The sequence below is a fragment of the Thermobia domestica genome, chromosome 4, assembly GCF_964235325.1.
Source record: "Thermobia domestica chromosome 4, izTheDome1.hap1.1, whole genome shotgun sequence".
NCBI classification, from domain to species: Eukaryota; Metazoa; Arthropoda; class Insecta; order Zygentoma; family Lepismatidae; genus Thermobia; species Thermobia domestica.
Window position 1 is genome coordinate 210,467,546 of NC_137457.1, and position 14,206 is coordinate 210,481,751.

At 34.6% G+C, this 14,206-nt stretch overlaps 1 protein-coding gene across 6 annotated transcripts in view; it reads right to left on the bottom strand.

Annotated features, from left to right (window-relative positions):
• Positions 1–14,206, bottom strand: part of exp (expansion) — an 857,631-nt gene that overhangs the window by 410,461 nt on the left and 432,964 nt on the right. The window lies entirely within an intron of this gene.

Genomic DNA, 14,206 nt, shown 5'->3' on the forward strand with positions numbered 1-14,206 from the left:
TCTACCTTTGGCATTGAAGGAGAAAAAGGGGCTCATATTACTTAACGCCTTGGCAATAATAACTGGTGCTACATCATTATGTATTACGAGCACTAACAGACTACATTTTCTTTATTTATTTAATGTTCTGAACTCCATTTCTTTCTTGTAGGTTAAAGATAATATAAAATATACATTCTGGTTAAAAGTAATTGGTTGCATAATAAAGTGGAAGGAACCCATGCATAAGCAGGCTCTTCTCCAGGAGGATGACAAAAATCAAAATGTGAGGGGGATTCACTAGGACACTACTTTGAGATATATACATATATAATTCGCGTATGTGAACTTTGACACGGTTGGCCGAAGGAAGGACAAAGACGATCGTTCTTTTCAGTTGTGAATCTAGCCCGGGGCTTAATCCCCCCAGGTTTTTAGATAAAAAATAATTGAAGTTATTATTCATATATTTTTGAAAGTTTATAGCAAGCGTTGCCTTTTATTCTTTATTAGAAAATTTTTGAAACATTTCAATTCCAGTCTTTTATGCAATGTATGAGGTCCACAATGTCAAGGTAAAACCACGCCATAATATCCATCGGGAGAGAGTTCAGTTGGAAACTTCTACAGGACCCATGGAAAACTGTAAACTAATGATATAATTATCATAGACTGGGTTCTGGCTGCCTATCTCAGTTTTTACCTTCTAGATCTGTCATTGGTTCTTTTAACATTACTGACTAACGAACGTTCTCTGACGAAGAGTGACATGTAAACGCAATTTAATTTACCTTAGTTCCAAAGGACGGGAGCTTTTGGCAAACTACGGACCGGCAAGGTCTCTCGAAAGCATCCATGGGAGAAAGATTGTACACAAGATGCTCGTTCATCATCAAGCCAGTAAGGTCCAACTCATATTTCAGCTCTTTTGTAGCAAAACTATGTAGCGTTTTCGCCTTTGGTATGAGAAAGCTACATTTGACTTTCTATTATACTACATAAATGTCAAATTTCATGGCAAATCCGAGGAACAACATGGAAAATCTGTCTTTACTGATAGAAAACTGCGAATCAACTGTCAAGCCTATGGCTGATATGTAACAAGATGGGCTAAGTTTACTACAGTAAATAATTTGGTGTAATAGCTGTGAGCTAGTTGTAGATAACTGGACCAAATTGCACAAAAAAAAAAAAAAAAAAAAAAGAATTTTCGGCGAAAATTGCTGTCCAAGGAATCTCTGATGACCCACACAGGATTGATTAATGCGCTACGAACATCTCAAACAATAATAAGTAAAAACTTACTATTTTTTAAAAAAAGTAATAAGTTACTCCAAGTTTTGACCATTAGAACTTGTTTTTCATGCAATTATACATCTATTTCCTTATCTTATGCACACATAAAAAGGGGAAAGCCACATTCCTGGCTCCTCTACTTAATTTGTGTCCTTCCGAATTACTTATCAATGAATGTTACTCCAGCCCAGGTTCTTATTTTCTGTTTGATCAAAGAAATGTATACAAAACAGTGGCGGACCTAGAAGGTAAAAACTAAGGGAGGGGCAGCCAGTACCCCGACTATGATTGATATATCATGAGTTTACGCAAATCATTTTAATTTGAAATCTTTTTGCGCGCTTCATTAACAGGAACTAGGAGTATCTAATATTTAAAAAAAAAATCCAATAAAGAATAAAAGGCAAGGCTTACTATAAACGTTCAAAATATATAAATAATACTTCAATTATTTCTGTCACTCAAAAACTAGGGAGCCTAGGTGCCCACGGTCCCGGGCTAGACCCACCACGGTTTCAAAACTTCGACTTTTACACTATAAGAGCAGACAAAGGAAGCTTCATTTATCACGTATCAAAGATGATTACCATGGTTTCAGTTCGAGTTTTTGTGCTTCGCGATACCAAGGTCATGAAGAACAGAGCCTACTAATAACGTGGGCTCCCAACTACGACCAGCCTTGAATCCGATGCATTTGGCGGGCGCACAGAGCATAATATTATGTAAGATCAACCGTTCCCTACCACACCATCTCGCCCCTAAGACAGTTAGGTTACAGGATGACTGGCCCCAACTACTGTAGATGATTGTTATAGTGTTGCCTGTGCTACGTAAATGTATCTCATACACATATACAATAAAACGCTATATTTGAGGACGAAATATCAACTTACTGTTGCTGCCTTTGTCTCTCTCTCTCTCTCTCTCTCTCTCTCTGGTCTCTGGAAACCAGAGGTTCAATGCCGCGTTCACAAAAGTTCTACATCGACTTCTATCCTTAGCCAACTGGATCCAGTTTCTACTTTATATTCCTATTTCTGCGAGATCCATCTTAATATTTTCCTCCCATCTACACCTTAGGTCCTCCTAATGATCGTTTCCCGATTGGATTCTCAGTTAAAACTTTGAAAGCGTTCTTACTTTCTTCTATTCTGGCTACATGACCTGCCCACCTGAGCCTCCTAGATTTGATGACCCTAACAATGGTTGGTAAACGGTATATATTATGTAGTTCCTCGTTATGAAATTTCCGCCATTCCCCATTCCCGTTCCTTTGGGCCTGAATATTCGTCTTAGGATGTTGTTCTCAAATACTTTTAGTCTACGTTAATCTTTCAAAGTAAGCGATCAAATTTCGCATACAGGACAACTGGAATGATTATTGTTTTACATATTTTAAGCTTCAAATTCCTCGACAGAATTCGCGTCAAAAAAAAAAAAAAAAAAGCTGAAAAATAATACTAGTTCCTCGTTTTTAGTCGGTATTTAATTTCTCCGTGAATATGGTTTTGATCTGTTAATACTGAGCTTGGATACTTTGAAAGTGCTCTTGTTATTCAAAACTAAATATAGTGTATAATTAAACATAATTAAATCAATCTAATTCTGCATTTTTGTTCACTTGCATTGGAATCGTACGGTTTTTAATATTTTCCCAGTTCTTGACAAACAAACCAAACGATGCATTACTTTTAAACCAAAGGCAACGCAAGAACGAATTTTCTTAATAATATTGTGAGCGATACACGTAATTATTTTTGTCGCGGCCGATGACATGTCCTGTAATCCAGCTCTCTTAAAGGCGAAATAGTGTGGTAGGGAATAGTGTACACTGTGGGAGTTGATCTTGCCTCTGGATTTCAAGCTCCGGTCATTGTTCGTTAACAGAGTTTCCGTTCTTCATAACCTGTTGAATAAGGACGCAAAACAAAATCTCAAACAGAATTATTTGTGCTCATTTACGTTTGAATGAATGCTAGTATTTCAACAGTGATCTTGAAGTGCTCAATGAAAAACTTCTGATTTAGTGTTGGCCCGAAGGACTTAATTATTCGTTCGAGAAGATACTACAAATACGAACTGCTTATTGTTATTAACGTAAATACATTACTTTTACTAATAAATCAGACTTACTTAATGTCCATGCTTAATCGGAAACACTAGAAATAATGCAGAATCCAAACGATGAAATGCCCTTATACAATATACAGTGAAAATTTGAATCTCATATATACAGAAGATTCATGATACTTGATTAGCTAAATGTTTATTTAAACTCCTGTTTTTGTTTGCTCCTTCAAACTGACCAATCCTTCTTTACATTATTTTACAGTGATTTTTCTAAGCCTTTGTAATGTTAGCCCAAATGAGTTTCAATGAATTGTTCAATGACATAAACACAACCCTCATAAATCAGACAAATTAATATTCAAGAAACAGCCATTATATGTAAATATTTCGTGGTCTTATTGTCACTACACACACAAATATTATCAATTCTCAAATCTGATTAACATACGAGCTGAAATGATAAGTATATACTACTGCATATATTATTTCTTTCTGTTTAGGTCAGTTAGATTGATAAATAGCACCAAGTTTATTTATAGTTTAAGTCCAACATATCGCTATTGTTGGTAGCCAAACTAGGTTTAATTGTAGTACATAGAATTTACGTTCTATGTCAGTAGTTCTCAAAGTGGGGTCCGTGGGACCTAGCCAGGGGGTCCGCGACGCCTAAAAATTGAAACTGTTGTAATAAAACTCATAGCTTTATGCAAGAAATATTTTTTTTAGTTACTAAAATGAAAGCAATTAGAAATTATACCTATGTTTGTAACTTTAAATGTTTTCCTACTTTACTAAATTTCTACCCTAAAGCTGGTCAATCGTTTATAGGATTACTTCAAGTGACAAAAATTCTTTCTTTGTTAGGGAACTTTTTCAAAAGCAGTTGTACATTAACTGCACTACGCCTCGGAATTATATGGATTTCGTCTTCAAGTGCCGGAAAGCTCCCACCACTATCACTAATTCCAGATTTTTTTTTTTAAAAAAAAAGAAGTAAATGTTAGTCATTCCTATGCTTATAAACATCAAGCCTTTCCCACAATTATGGGATTTCTAAAAAATAATGAGCAGAGTTTAAAAAAACCTGGGTATTTTTTTTAAAAAAAACAATACATCAGGACATACACGGGTTTTTCCCGGTATTTTCGGATTTAATTTTTTTTCGAAATATTTCAATGTCTTGGGGGTAAAGGTGTTAAAATGTGATTCATATTTCAAGATTGTCATTGTCGCAACTTGCAATAATCTTCTGTTCACTACCGTTTTGAAAAATGGCCGCCATTTTGAAATTTTATATTGGATCGCTGAGAAAATCTATACAGCAAATTAAGAATGTCTCTTGCTTCTACCCTCAAAATTTCAACTTAAAATTCCGAAAATTGCACAATGTAGCGTGGATACCCGCTAGTTAAAAAAAATAGAAGCCATTTTGCAATTTTATGTTGGATCGCCACCAAAATATATACGGCTAATTTAGAGTATCTCGTGCTTCTACTCTGAAAATTTATACTTAAAAGACCGAAAATTGCTGTTTGTAGGGTAGATACCCGCTATTTTGAAGAAGAAGAAAAAAAGCAGCCATTTTGAAATTTTACGTTGGTATGCCACCAAAATCTATACAAGAAATTTAGTGTGTCTCGTGCTTGTATCCTGAAAATTTAAACTTAAAAAACCGAAGGTTGTACCCTGTAATTTGTTGTGGTACAGGCAGACAAACGAACATATGTAGATCGAGTCATCCCAGGAGCCTTAGTAACATTCGCCAAATATAAATACCGGTACCAAATATATTAATTTAAAACAAATACATAATTCATGTATTATAAAATAAATGTTTCAAAATGTCTTAAATTAAATTAAATATCTTCCAGCTTAAAATAAATACGTAGTTTTATTGTTGAAGTATTCAGTTCCGATGCTTTGTGCGTTCAATTGCGGTAATTTCCCGAGCACTTCTTTCACGAGGTTTTCCCCGAAAATGCAGCTTTCTTTACTGTACATCGACATGTCCACTAGTACGGAAGTCGAGCATTAAGCTACTTAAATTTGACAAGAATTTTTACGCTATTCCTGATGTTGATTCTACAAACTGCTTATTTGAGGAGTAGCAACTCGGCGAGCACAGTATTCATGGAAAGTATTTTCTAAAATAGCTATAAAATTGCATATTTTACTTCAAATAGGCTATAAACACAATCCATACGTTAATTTGTTCTATAATTATCTCAAGCTAAGTTTTTTTATTCATTGAATGCACTCAGAACTTTATATAGATCTAACGTTGAATGTTGTTGTATACTTTAACATGAAAGCATCTACCTTTTCATGTTAATTCGCCCAAGGAAAGTCCAAAATCTGATAAAAAATCATTTTCAATGTGATAGCCTTAGTTGTACCAATAATATACTATCATAAATCTCAAAAACCTAGGAGGGGGGTTTAAGGTTTTTTTTTTTTTCAGGTAGGTCCAACCCAAAAATGGGCAAACCCTGATAATGAGAAACCCCTCCCAAAATATGTTCCAAAATCCGCCCCTGCGAGTAACCCTTGCCAAATTGATTTGGACCTAAGATTGGTGGTGACAAAAAATATTCGAGATTTCAATGCATGAAAAAAAAAAAAAAAATAAAGAATTTCATTCCTCACATTGGCGATCCTACGTTTGAGAAAGTTGTTTATAAAGTGGATTTCCGTTAAAAAAAAAATCAGCCTTGAAAGTTCACTAGGAAACAATCACGTATATTCAGGATAAATTATCTATTCCATTATTTCTCGATTATATATATTTTAATACCATGTGAAATTTCAGATAACATTGCAAAAGGTTCCGCAGATCACTTATCGAATGAACAGGGGGTCCGCGTTATCGGAAAGTTTGAGAACAACTGTTCTATGTTATCTGTAACAACAATTATCAAATAACCAATATCTTAGTGCAGTGAATAAATTATGATGTTTCCATACCGTATGGCATCATTGTTAGCTAGTTAGCAATATACTCCATTATTAGTGTTCAAGACATGTCACATTTTTTCATATAATCTGTCACTTCATATCTCCAAAGTTGTAGGGTACTAGAAGGATATTATTACTAGTTGTTCTCCAACTCTTCGGCTTGTCTCAAAAATGCCGGCAGGCTAGCAACATCTTTTGGCGTCAGATAGGAGACTGCGCAACTAGCGAGAACTATTACTCTGACTGTGAACTATACTAGCGTGACTGACAGACTAAGGTGTTCTGTATATATAAGGATTATGAATATCGAAGTATTTCGTCTATATGTTTATGGAGCCCGTAACTCGTAAAGGTTTCGAAGTTTGCATCTTGGCGTCACTCATAAGCTGAGATGTTTCCCTATTATGAATAGGGTTCATACAATGAACACAATCGATATTACGAAGTCAACAGGAGTCATGTGCTTCGGACTCTACGTTAAGCTATATGCCCGTCTCATGGCCTTGGTGCTGAAACGGGCGTTACACTCAAAACTAACTAACCAGCAATCGGTATTATGATTTATGCACACAAAAAAATCTCTAGCTAACTTTCTGATTCGCAAACATGGCTTTCGCAGAACTGAAAATTAAACTCTTCCCACGAATCCTAGAAAAATTAAATCCAGTTACCGATTTTTTTAAAGAGGGAGATGTGTGGTTAACACATTATAAGTCTCATCGCTGTTGTTGCTGTTTCCTTGACCAGAATCGCTATTTCTTTCTTTCAGATACTGGAACCATGCGTGCACTCAGAATCTTTTTTTGTTAGGAGGGGTCCAATACTACAAGCCAGTACGTCTATATAGAGTTGAACGAGTATTATCCTGCACCGGAGGCATCATTTCAGACTTCGCTTGAGGGGGAGGGGGGGCAAGAGCATCACCGAATAAGATTTTTACATTTTGTACTAGTACATTAGTAGACAATCGATTAAAGTATATGTATTCCTCAAACTCTTGGAGGGGGGGCAATTGCCCCCTCCTGCCCCTTCCCTACATGACGCCCCTATTCTACACCCGAAAAGTCGATAAGTAATTGTAAAATAGTAGTACCTATATTTTCGCAAAAATATGATAGAACTAAATTGTTTTTATAAGAGAAACACTACCGATGAAGTGTAAGATCAAATTTTCATGCTACATCAATCATTTACCTCAAACAAGTAACTTTTATTGGAAAATTGTACAAATGTATGTTGAGTTAGAAAGTTTTAGTGGATCCAGACCCTGTGGACTACCCCCTGGATGCGCTCCTGATTATAATTGTCTATAGAATAAATTATGCTGTTTATAATATTACAATAACAATTATATTTAAAGTTTCTTTCTAAAATGTTTTTATAGTTTAATCACTAATCTCATTTCGTAACTTCGAAGTAAATAATCATACTAATAATGGCGAAGGAGCCAGGAACACTTGCTTATCCTAACTGGAGGGAAATTAAAGTAAGCACATTGCTGCCCCTACTTCTTAAATGATTTACGGAATACAAAATCAAATTAGAAGTGCTCGTCAGATAATCGTCACAAAGTAAGAAGCTGTGACCTAACCTACCTTTGCTCCGTCAAAACTTGTGCGTTTTACTTAAGCCTACGAAGTATTCTAGCCAGACAGAGAGCGCACTTTTAATTGGATGACGAGTAGCCACTAGTCTGCAAGAATCTGACATAAAGTGAGACTTAATCCTACAACATATTGAAAACTCGCTGGTTCTAATTTGAAAATACTCAGCAACATTTTCCCCTGACTTTTCTTTTCCTTTTTATAAAGTATTATATATAAAATTTTCTGGTCAATTTGGAAACTGTTGAAAAAACCCACATTCAAATTTCTTGTTTTAGTAAATTCTTTTGCAATTGAGTTTACATAATATATTTTTTAAAAAAGCTCGAGAAGGAACAGGTATTAACTCCACGAGCAGTGCATCTACTTTCAATATCACTATTTTTGGCTTTCATGAAATTCAATTTCTAGTTTTATCTCCTACGATTATGATCTTTAAGCTAAAGAAGACGAATAATCAATGAAAGTGAATGATTAAGAAGTAATTGGTGGAAAGAGAATGTGATTGAAAACGAGGGATCCTTATAAATACACTATATGTATGTTCACCACAAACTCGCGTCACTAGGGATCAAACCATGGACCCCTCGCACCAGAAATAAGCGCTTTGCTTTCACAATAAACACTATTATTATTATTATTATTATTATTATTATTATTATTATTATTATTATTATTATTATTATTATTATTATTATTATTATTAACTGTTATATCTCAGTTTAAAGCAGTTTCAGCTTAATAATCTGACCGCAGTCTTTGGCAAGTACAAATTATTTGAAGAATTCTTCTCCAAAGAACTTCCTGACAGGTTTTCTTAGTTCGTTAGCAGATGTTTTGCGTTTATCTGTTCCAGTTGCGTCACAGTACATTGTTGTAGCTGAGATAATGGCATTTCCATTACTTTTTGATTTCATCTGTCAAGTCTTTATATTTGCTTATTTTCCTACTGAATGTTGTACGTACCGGTATGTTATAAGTCAATGGTACTGCAAAATCTATGGAAGTTACTTCTTGGTCCATTTTATTTATGTTAGTGGGTTTGTTTGCAGGTACAGTACCATTATATCTGTTCTGATTTCTCAGCCTCAGTAGAGTTTGTATTTATCCTTTTCAAGTAGTGGACTTGGCTGGTATGTGTAGTATGACTTAGTATGGATGATTAATTTTTTATTATTATTATTATTATTATTATTATTATTATTATTATTATTATTATTATTATTATTATTATTATTATTATTATTATTATTATTGTGACGTAGCTTCCCTGTTCCTCTGAATACGTTGGGTCAACACATCTTGAACTCCAATTGGAAAGAAACTACACACACTGAAGAAGAACGCGCTAGTCATCAAGAAATGTGAAGCTGAAATTGTCGCATACAAGCTGAAAAGCTCATTTAGAAATTGCTTAGATGTCAATACTAAAAGTGATCGTCCAAAAGGTCAAAGACTCCATTTCTTTAGTGGCAGCATGAATATCTTAAGTATTCATGAATTTGATGTCCATGAAATCTTCTTTGTATCGTGCAGTGAATCAGCTGATTTTTTTTTATAAGTCACGTAAAAAAAAATATTTCACAATTAAATGTTATGTTTAGGAATTGCATCTTTGGCTTGGTATTCTCAAACTATTGGACGCAATATATATATTTTTTTTATTCATATGTGACGAAATGAAAAAGATGGAAATGTAAAATAATAACAAAAAACAATTTTAAGCAGTTTACAAGGACAGAAAAATTTTAAACAAGTGTAATACATAAGACAACGAAATGTTTCCATTTCTACACCAATTAAACACTTGAAAATTTCAAAACAATGCTAGCTATCACCAACCAGGCTTCAACAGCCACCCAGTAAAAGAGTAACCGAAAGAGTTCAGTTTTGTTGCTCAGAATCTTCGTTTGAAAATTTATGTATCCTGACTGTCTGCTTATCCATCTCATAAAAGCTGCCTGTACTATCAATAATAAGCCAGAGGTGACCTGTTTTCACATGTTACTTAAATAAATAAATAAATAAATAAATAAATAAATGAAGGAGGGACCCGTAGGATTACGTACACAAGAAATATTAATCACTCAGGTCGGCATTTAAATATCTATGTATTACTACCCAGGGAGATTATGAAGTCTATCAATATCACAGTCTCTAGAAAGGATGAGAAAAAATTAAGTTTGCGTGATGAGTACATTTTTTCTTACGCACTATTTAGGTCGTAGGGATTACCTTACGCCGCGCCATAAGGACGGTTTTATCCAAATGTACACGCGTGGGGCGAGTCAGACTGAAAGGTTGAAATCTGAAGCATAGTAACACGACCAATCCCAGCCCAAGCTAAGATAGTACAAAGTGCATTTAAACTTGTTGGATTCAAATCTAAATTTCTTTTCAGAACTGTGCCTATACAGGAAGTAGAATGGGAACTACATACGCATTTTCGTGTATCGTATGCACGGATGTCTGACAGAAAAGGCCATCAGTTAAATTTGGGGTAAGACAAAATCAGTTGAAAAATCTGTATGTAAAAAGCATAACTTACACAAGACAAACATGTTTTAATGAAACCTTCATAAAAGCGAAGCTATGCAACCAGGCGCGTACCCAGAAATTTTTCTTGGGAGGAGTTTAAGCTTTGGTTGGGAGTACAATACTGTAAACCATTACGTCTATGTAGTATCGAGTGGTATTAATCTGCATCCATAAAGACGATAAGTAATTGTAAAATACTTCCACTTATATTTTCAGGAAAAAACGATCGCACTAGATTGCTTTTATAAGAGAAAGAGTACAGATGAAGTGTTAAGATCAAATTGTGATGCTACATCAATCATTTCCCTGTTAAACAAATACAGTTTTATTGAGAAAGTGTACAAATGTATGTTGAGTTAGGAAGTTTTTTGGGGAGTCCGGACCCGGTGGACCTTCACGTGGGTGCGCCCCTATCTGCAATAGCGAAGAGGTTACTCAATATTACTGCTTCTCATCTAGAATGTATTCGAAGTTAACCTTGAGATGCTCCCTAGCTCAATTGTTAGCACTGTCGTCTTCGGTCCGAGATACCAGGTTCGGATCTCACTGGATCAAGTTAGGATACCACATTAAACTACACCTACACCTACAACTACGTCTGATGTAGCTTCAATGCTAAATATTGACATTAAGCTCCAAATACGCACTTTTCTTTCCAATTGTCATAGAGGAAAATATATAAGACTATCAATTGTAAGAACGTCTATATTGAAATCTTCTCCAATCATACTAAAACTTCAACTTCATAATGGATCCTCAAAGCGTTCATTCAATATCAATGGCCCAACATGAAATAAATCGAACAACCAGGTAGTAAGACCCCTCTTCTCATGAATAAATAAAACAAAACTGATTGCATGTGCGCTAAATTTAAAGTTTCCTTGCAACTGGAGACAAATGTCGCCATAATACGAATCTTATGAGTCAAACTAATTTATATTCTATAAACAAAGATTCATTTAAAAAAAAAAAAAAAAAAAAACTAATAAGTAATTAGCATCTAGCAGGCTAATTTTCTTATAATACTTTTCTGGGTAAGAAAGCATAGAATTATTTTCAAAAGGTAAGGAAAATTATTGTAAGTAGTGCTAAAGAGTTAACTAATTTTTTTTAAGCGTTACAGCATAAAACAAAATGTAGACTCGAATAATTGTATTACAACAATATATAAAATCGATGTCAAAACGCTTGAGAAAAATTTCGATCAGCATACAGCCTATGTATAATCTATTTTTATTATATAAACATGGATGTCTCACCCATGCCATACGTACAACTACTGGCACGTGCAGTCGTCAGATACGTTTTATTATCATTATTTTAATGGGTAAGTTACTGGTACGCATAGCTACTCAACTGAAACCCGTTCACCTAAGAAAATGCACCACTTTTCATTCTTCCTCTCTTTTATTGTTAGCAAGGAAAGAGGCAGATAAAATTTTGGAAAAATCACACAGGTCTTATATAATTAAAACAACGATAATTATTTTAAATTGAAGTTATACATTCAAGATTATTCACATGATCAATGGGATATAATATACTGCAAGTTAGCCTTCCCTGATAAAAATACACGATCATTGTCTTATAAGGATGCTAGGAAAATTGACATACTCAAGTACTTAACACAGCAATAATAATAATAATAATAATAATAATAATAATAATAATAATAATAATAATAATAATAATTTATCATAGTTAGGTGCATGATAGGAATCAATAAATTTATTTGTTAAAACGTTTTCGGTTTTTTACAGTAAGACTCCACCAACTAAGACTAAGGGATTATCCATAAATAGAGTATAGAGTATTTTTTATTACATTTAATGCTCCCTAACATAAATGAACTGGCTTATCCATTTTCTAGCAGCATTCGCGCTACAAAATCGCCCGATCTCTACTGCTGCTCCAATACTCGAAGTTTCTTATGGCCGATACTCCTGCAGACAGTCTACATAACTAGGATGCAATGTAACAATGCTAAATTTCATAGATACTGAAAGTCTCGTGGTTACAAACTACTAAAAGATCTATAACTCAAATTTTATAATTTGTGCCCTTTCATGGCGAAACGGCTAACGCGGGTGTTTTCTGTGTAAGTAGTCCTGGGTTCAATTCTCCGCAAAGTGTCCTATACTCGGATAGAAATTCTAGTAGTGATTAGGATCCTACTTTAAGCAGCAGATTCCGTCTCACACACCCATGTTACTGCAAATGGGTGCTACACTTTAATAATCCAATCAAATCTAACATAGTTCTCTATAAAGTTTCTCACTGCTCTTTAAGCAAATATCTACCAGTTTCCTTTCCTAGCCTACTAATTACACGAACAGATAGGATATTCTAAATTCAAGGAACAATTGTGACAATGAAAGCGGTCCGCTAAACAAAGCAATGACCAGAATTATCAACACAGAAAACGTAATGATTGTTAAATAGGCAACTCAAAAAAGAATAAAGAATTGTCTACAGATAGACAGATAGCCATAATACTTCCTACTTTCTAATCAGTAAACATTTAGTTCGACTCCTACTCACAAGCGGAATGTGTTGCCCACAATCTTTTAAATTATATGTCTTTTCTCTTATCTAGTGGCTAGCGCGTAAGCCTTTACTGCTCGGGGTTCGGTTCGATATTACTGTGTCATTTCAGATCTTCCTTGCGGACGAGCAGACTCTCTTATATAAATAGAATTTCACGTTTTCAATTGGTATATTATTATACCGTTTATTAAGATGTATATATTTCTCAAACTAAGGGACGAATACTCACTCCCTGAAGCCCCTAATGACGCTCCTGGTTCGATATCTTGTGGAAGGGCATTGAAATTTGAATGAATTACGCTGGTTCGGATTCCATCTTAAACCACAGGTTTACATCTCAAATAGCCCAGGTGCTGAAGGAGACACTAAACTGCAATCCAACCAAAGGGGGGCATGATGGCTCAGTGGTAAAGCGCTTACCTCTGGTGTGTGGGGTCATTGGTTCGATCCCCGGACAAGTAAGTTCGTGGTGGACAACACTATGCACGTGGGGTTCCTCGGGGTACTCCCGCTTCCTCGCACTTTCTCATTCCTTCATTTCCATCAATTTATTTTCTTTGATCATTGTCTCCCTTAGCCTAAAGAGACATAACCATGGGACGTTAACTAAAACATTTCATTTTTTCAATCCAATTAACCATCTATTATATTTATTCTTCCTAGTAGCCTTTGGTGGTGCCTGCAGCTGATATTGATGAACGAAACTTTTATTACCTAAAACTTTGAGACAAGAAAAGACTGTAAAAGACCGTAATATTAAAACATTTTGAGGGATCCTTCATTTTTAGACGATTCAAATTCGATCCACATCGTTTCCACCAAACAAGCACTTATGGAAACTAATATGTGAAAAACTGGAATAGTTGAAATATTTTAAGCAAAAAAAAAAAAAAGAAAAAAAAAAGAAAAGAAAAGAAAAAGAAAAAGAAAGAAAGAAAAAAAAGAAAGAAAAAGACGAATGGTGTTTTATACATCAGAATTTAAAAAGAAGAAGGGAAAATCACAACTATCCATTAAGAAATCGAGAATTAGTTGGCTCCTTCTGCTTCCTAAATGAAACCACACGTCCTACTTTTACATATCGGTTTTTTTAATATACAATAAAGTCGAAAACAGTTTCTTTCGAACACCTAGTATTCGGAGTGACACATATTTTCACACTGCATTATTCTATTTATTATTATATCATAGATGTATTATTTTGGACTCCTCCGGGG